The following is a 7,495-nucleotide window of genomic DNA, read 5'->3' as shown; positions in this document are numbered from 1 at the left end:
ACACGCAACAAGTCCAACGAGCAGTACGCGAAAACCGTCACGTATGGAAAAATGGTTGATCTCTGAATCTCAACACGACAAACGCTTGCAACGATGGAACGTTCACGAAAACTTCGCGTTCCATCGCGTCCTGTTCATTCATTCTTACCATCCCCACCAACTACAATAAAAAGATGGAAGAAATGATTTGAAATGCTACTCTTAATGTTTACGATAGCTGACTGTATGGCGATGGCAGACAGAATCAGCGACACGGTCCTCTTACATCTTGCATTACATCGATAAGAAGATCTTTCAGAGGGGACCGTTGTATATTTACGAAATTAAACAAGACGTTCATCGAACTCGTGAGATTAGACGTTCGTCGAAATCTCCGCTCGATAACAAAATCGTCGATAAACTTTATAATCGTAAAAAATTTACAGCATGATTGATTATGTTCACAAATATTAATAACTATACTAATTTAAATGATAACAAAATGAAATCTGTGCGAAAGTGCTCTGTACACCTAACTGAAAAACTTCTGTAATACAAGAATTTACACAATTTTCCTCAAAACCCTTGAAAATTGCCAATGAACGGATGCTGTTTCAGAAAGCGTGGCGTAAAATCTCTTGGCTTTCAATGAAGTATACTACAAGCGACCTTTAGCTACGTTGGATAGAAAAAATTCCATGACAAACGGAACAATTTAGAAATTGACTTCTTTCTAGATTTTCGGCCAAATACCCCAGAGTTGGGCATTAATCGATTAAAATTTTAGTCAAGATTGATTAATGTGTATGATTAAAAGAAGAAATCATCGAAAAATCGAAGACTGATTCAATCGATTGATGAAGTTAATAATCACCATACGGTCTATCCATAAATTGTAATAACCAGGGAGATAGAGACAGAGAGCGGAGATGAAGAATTGACAGAAATATATCTCAAGAGAAACTCAGTTTACATTTTTTTCAGTATTCATACAGTTTTGATTCCGTATTTCATTTCGAAGTTCCAGCAGTTAATCATTAATGGAACGTTTGCGAAGACTTCGCGTTCCATCGCGTCCTGTTCATTCATTCTTACCATCCCCAACCAACTACGATAAAAAGATGTATGAAATTATTTGAAATGCTACTTTTAATGAATGTTTACGATAGCTGGCTGTATGGCGATGGCAGACAGAAACAGTGACACGGTCCTCTTGCACTACATCGATAAGAAGATCTTTCAGAGGGGACCGTTGTATATTTACGAAATTAAACAAGACGTTCATCGAACTCGTGAGATTAGACGTTCATCGAAATCTCCGTACGTGAGAAAAACCGTTGGTCCTCGACAAATCGTGGTTGAGAAAAATTATTGACTGGCTGTATGGTCCCCTTACATAAATCTTTCAGAGGGGACCGTTGTATATATTTATGTAATTAAACAAGACGTTCATTGAACTCCGTTCAAATGAGTGTTTTACCTCAAGTTTGACAAATCGATGTTGAGAAAAATTATTGACTGGCTGTATGGTCCCCTTACATAAATCTTTCAGAGGGGGCCGTTCTATATATTTATGAAATTAAACAAGAAGTTCATTGAACTCCGTTCAAATGAATGTTTTACGATAGCTGCATGGCGATGACAGACATAAACAGTCTTGCATGTAGAGACGTGAAAACATAAACACGTTCGGACACGTTCCCAAGGATCACCCCTCCCTCTCCCCTCACCAGGCAATACCTGGAAACTGGTCTTGAATGCAATACCTGGAAACTGCCCCCCCCTCCCCCATCTTTCAAGATATGGGCAGTATTTCCCCCCCTCCCCCTCCCCCTCCCCCAAAAACATGATGCAATAATTCCATTAAAAATATGACGTAATATATGCTCGTGCAATACCGCTCTCCCGTGAAGTGGCGGTACCGCTCTCCCGTGAAGTGAAAAGTGAATTAGAACCCGCCTAGAACATCTACTATAATTTAACAAATACGTTTTGTAGATCTGTGTCAATTGAACATATTATGAAAATTTCGTCAAAATCGGTTGATGCAAGAAAAACGACAGGCATTGAAAGATGTAAGAATTCTTAGATGTAGGCCGAAAATCGAGAAGTCTGCAATTTTCACCATTTTTAAACGTTTGTAGCTCATTGCAACGTCGCACAGTGCGTCGGCCAAGAGGGAAAAAATAAAAAAATCAATATTTTTAAAATGTATATCTGTTTACATGAATCTATTTTAAAAATACCCTTTATTCATGAACATTCGCCAGGAAAAAAACTGAACATGGATTGAAAAAAAACATGTTCCTTCCGTCATAATCCGACACGCCAATTTTTCTTGTGTTATAACCTCAAGTACGCGCATCTTTAGAAAACGTTATACAACATATTGAAAAGCAAAAAATTGAATAATTTGCGATGGATCATTTAGTTCAAGGTGTGTACTAATTATTTTGGCTCCCTAGCGGTTTTTACAATTATTATTTATCGTATTTTATTGATTCAAAGTGATCCGTTTGTTAAAACGCGAAATCGAAAATTCTTGTAACTTTAACCAAGTTTTTCTCAAAAAAGCTAAAACATGTCTTGTGATTTTTGCTAGAAAATATTCGTAGGACTATTCTTTACCGAATTCTATAAAAATTTTCTGCTCCTGCTTGCTCCCCTAATTTTAAAAAATATTTATTTAGGAAGACACCCAGAAACCACGTACGCAGAGATTTTCGAGAAATGGTTATTATTATCATTATTATTTATTATAAAATCGTACGAAAATAAACACGTTACTAAACAGTCGATTTTGACTTTTGACTTTTGTTTCACTTGTAGTAATACATATAATCAATACCACTGTAGACGGTACGCCAACTTTGGATGCATATATCTTGACAACGGTTTATGCAAAAATAATGTTTTTGTAGTGTGTTGAAAATGTTTTAACCTCACCTATTAGAATATATAATCAAAAATGTACATTACTGTATGAAATTTTAAAAGTGACCTTCATAGAGCTTCTCAAGGTTACAACAATACCAAACAAATACAATCATCATGTAGTCCTCCTTATACCCTATAACTTTTATTTGAAACATTTTTTTATTTGACTTATAGTTTTTAAGATATGGAATTTTGTCCAAAAAACGGGCATTCCGACGCACTGTGCGTCGACCCATCTTAACGAAATTTTCAGAATATGTTCAATTGACACAGATCTGCAAAAGGTATTTGTTAAATATTCAATATAGGCCCACATAAAGAAGTTGTAAAATGCAACTTTTAGTATTTTTTCTACAATTCCGATCAGTTGCTATTTTTGAAAAAAAAAATTTTTGTCATCCTGTAGTAAACTAATTGCTCTAGCTGCCCAATAAAGTTCAAATCGTGTAGTACAATATTAAAAAAGGTATCGCCTTCATTTAGAGCGTCCGAATATTTTTGCAAGTACATAACTGTAAAAAGTATCATAGATTAACTCTTTTTTTGTAATAACTTTTTTTATAAACAACTACCGTCGGGTAAAACATTTACAACATTATTCGGAGTGATGACCTGGACAACATATTAAAAAATCAGCGAGATCGGAGGCTGTTACCTTCTTGTCAATGATTATCAATGATTATTAGGACATTAAATTTTATTTATTTAATCGTATCTCTATAATTAATGTAATATCAAAATTCTTTTATTTATTCAATGACCACACAGTCAATTCTCATAGTTCTACAAGTGAATATCCACGTACTCGCTTGCTGACCAGTTCTTGCTACATATTCTGTTAAATAACTCTGATGTTTGCAAGTAGTAGCAATTCTAACTTATATAATATCAAAATATACTATCTTACTATATAATACGACGGAATCAAAAAAAAAATCCCAGAGCTACTTCGAACTACTTTTTTTTATCCTCTTCTAAAGATTAGGAAAACCAATAAAACTGAATGGTTTCATTTCAGGTTAATTATTATATTGCATATAAGTATTACAAAATTTTTGAAGATGAAGTACAATTAGCCAACCCATAGCCATCATTTTCTAAAAAGATTGTTTCTTACAAATGTCTTTTGTTCATAACACAACGGAAACAAGTTACGCTATGAACTGATGTGCTATTTGATTTTCCTAAACTTCGCTCACAGATTCGTTTGTAAATAATTTCCTACTGAATTTTTTGAACTTTTTTTTCAAAAAATGATTTATTTGGACATTTTTACATAGTATGAACGTAGTTTTAAATCGATATAAAGCAGTGACTTTTCGATTTTTGTCAATGGTTCGGCGCCACTGTGCGGTGGATTAAGGATGTTCTGGAGGTATATAAAAACGCAACAAAATTTTTGAAAAATTGACAAGATATAATTCTTACTAAATTAATGCAATTACCAAAGTTTGGGTTCGATTCACTGCACCGTTTAAGAATTATAGCAAGTTAAAGTTTGCCCAATTTAACACGTCTTCTTATGGAGAATTCGTAAAATTCCACTTCAAACCCTATTTAAACCTTGAAAAAACACAACTAGAAACTCCAGCTTTTTTTATATATAGTAAAAATTATGTAATTAATTATGTTCAAAATTTATTAGGATTCACTAAACAGTTACAGAGCAAAAAATTATATGTAAACCGTTACAAAACGTCAAAGCGACAACTGTGTAAAGTAAATTACAATTTTTTATAATGTGAAAACAATTTGATTAAAAAATAAATATAACACGAAATTCACTAATTAAACGAAAGCTTTTTAAATTAATCTATTTTTTTAATGCAAAATATACTCATGAATGGCTTTCATTGCCAATATATTGATGAATTTCGAATTTCTTGTAATTTTGTCTCCCATTGTACCTCCAGAACAACCTTAAAACTTGCTGTTCTTTACTCAAATCATATTTACATGCCTTTCGGCAAATTGTAAGCGGAACGCTTTGTGCTCCTTATAAAGATGTCCATCTTGAAAGACGTAAACAATCACGGCATGATAATTGTTGCAATGTCCACGTGTATGTCTACAATGATATTCGCATATTAAAAATTACGCAAATTAAAATACATCCTCGGAAGCGGAAAAGTTTAGGTCGTTGACGAACTTCGAAGGAAACGTTTCAATACTGCCATAGTCTAAGTCTATGTAACAGTTAGATCTTGGCGAGTCCAGCTACCTCAGGTATACGTAGATACCTGATTGGCCGCCTCGCACAACCGGCGGGTAATTCCGCCAGCCTTCATTCGTCCTTCCCCGGGACACTCTCCTCTTCAATGACCAAATAAATAGCCCTTCGAAAGCGTCGGAGGGCCTCACTCTCTTGAGTACGACTGACGGATCAACAAGTTACCCCCCGCGACGTTCTTTTACATACCTGGAGTGTGGATAGGTATTTTGCGCGTGCTTCCCGTCAACCTACGTAACCTCAACTGGTGACCCCGCCGTAATCTGTCGACGCGAAATACAGTGTGTTGACGCGAGTGCATTGTGGTATTATTGATATAGACTACGTAGCTCTCAATTCTTTTTACACGATGGCTAAAGTAAACAGCCCCAAACCATCGCAGTATTTACGGCACATGCGTAGTCTTGTAAGCACCTTCGTACCAGAGACGACCATACGAGCCTGGTGACTCGAGTGCTTACCGGCGAAACTGCAGACGATGCTGGCGACGCAAAAAGAAACACCTCTGGACAAACTTGCAGAATTGGCGGATGTCATCATGGAGACGTTCCCCAGCCGCCCAGCCGTCGCCGAAGCAACATACGCCAGACCAGCGTCATCAGGAGCGATACCCATCAAGGAAGAAACTTCACAAGCAGTGTTCCGTCGCAACGGATCGTAATCCTACACAAAGAAATGTTTTTCCTCGCAAGAAATTCGTTAACGGAAATTCTCCTTTAAACATAAAGAACCATAGCATCTGCAGTGAACCGTACTGCCGCGCGAAATAAAGAGCTTAAGGGTCGACTTCGTACTTTATTTACGATATAGCCGTTACCAACCGTTTTTCGGATTAGAAGATTATTTATGCTACGGTCACTCAGGTACGGCCAAATGTTATTTTGTACATCCGGCAATTCTCGGAATACTTACTTCGTCCCGGGTTAAGAATATTCACGGTCACTCAAGATACAACTCTAAAGAACCCTCGCCGTCATAAATTACAACCCCAGATGTGTACGCCCGCGTTCGCTAAGCTCGGTCCAAGGTTAAACATTCAATTCTTTAAGGACACGGTCAAGGGGCGACAGTCAACCGTCGAGCGACGTCAATTACCGCTCTTGCCTTCATACCAGGTAGCACCCCACTCTTCCTTCCGACTAGACCAGCCTCTCAGTCACCATGGAAGGAAGTTTGAACAATTAAGGGTGTCCTGATTGGTAAACGACGAGTTGACTGAACCAACCCGGACAGTTCTTTCCCTCATTACAATAGATTCTACTTCCCTTTCCTTGTCTAAGGTCAACCTCTCCACCCACGAGGAGCCTAACCGACCTCTCGCTAAGACCAACGTCCAGTACTTTCAGCAGTTCGCTTCCGAATCTCTGAACGAGTAACACTGACCAGTCTTGCTTGAGCATCTCACGTGATTGCTGCATACACGATCAGCACATTTCACTACAATACAGATCAACACGGTTTGATCTGCGCGCGTCTAAGGCAGGATCTGTTGGATTTGCCTTACTGACGAGTTCACCAACAGATCTAGAACGAAACGCGATTCCTCCAGTCAATTCCTTATCCACACGATCCGTTATTTAAATTGAAACAGTTGTCTAAGATTAGTTTGGCGGGCAACATTCGAACAGTCGCGAACCCATTTCTCTACAATCGAACATTTTGAAATTGGTAGTTCCGCGATCGAACATTTGGTCCTTCGAGCCGGATCGGTGGCCTAGTGGCAATACAGTGCAGTGCAAGTACGAACAATCCAGTGCGACCAACAACAGCGAGATTGGAGGAATCAACGAGCCTTAGCCGTCATCAACAATCAACATCGTCCATCCAAAGCAGCAGACGTTCCGATCAGCTCAAGGTAGGCACGTTATATTGAATTAACCGATCAGGAACCACACGTGACAAATACCAGTCAGAACTCTTCGAAATGGCTAATTCAGCCAAATCAACCGTACGCATTCGCGCTCTCAAACACAAACAACGTGTTTTCAAATCCAACTTGACCAACTTCACTAACGAGCTAACAGAATATCAGGATTCCGCGACCGCGCGTACAAAATTACGCGAACGAATAGATCGTCTAAGAAAGCAATTCAACGGTTTCAACGACGCACAAGATGAGATAGGGCATCACGAAGATTTCGACCAGACCGAGACTGAACGCAAGGATGTAACCACGGTGTACGATGACGCGTTAGCTAACGCGATACAGTTGTTAGAAGGTTTCGAACCGACCATTAGCCAATCGACAAGAACCGTGACAGATTCACCGGCACCGTCCACGTCGACTAGCATAAGCGGGGTACATCTGCCAAAAATTAATCTTCCAATATTCGACGGTCGCCTTGAAAA

The sequence above is a fragment of the Lasioglossum baleicum genome, chromosome 12 (assembly GCF_051020765.1).
Source record: "Lasioglossum baleicum chromosome 12, iyLasBale1, whole genome shotgun sequence".
Taxonomy (NCBI): Eukaryota; Metazoa; Arthropoda; class Insecta; order Hymenoptera; family Halictidae; genus Lasioglossum; species Lasioglossum baleicum.
This window is presented reverse-complemented; position numbering follows the sequence as displayed.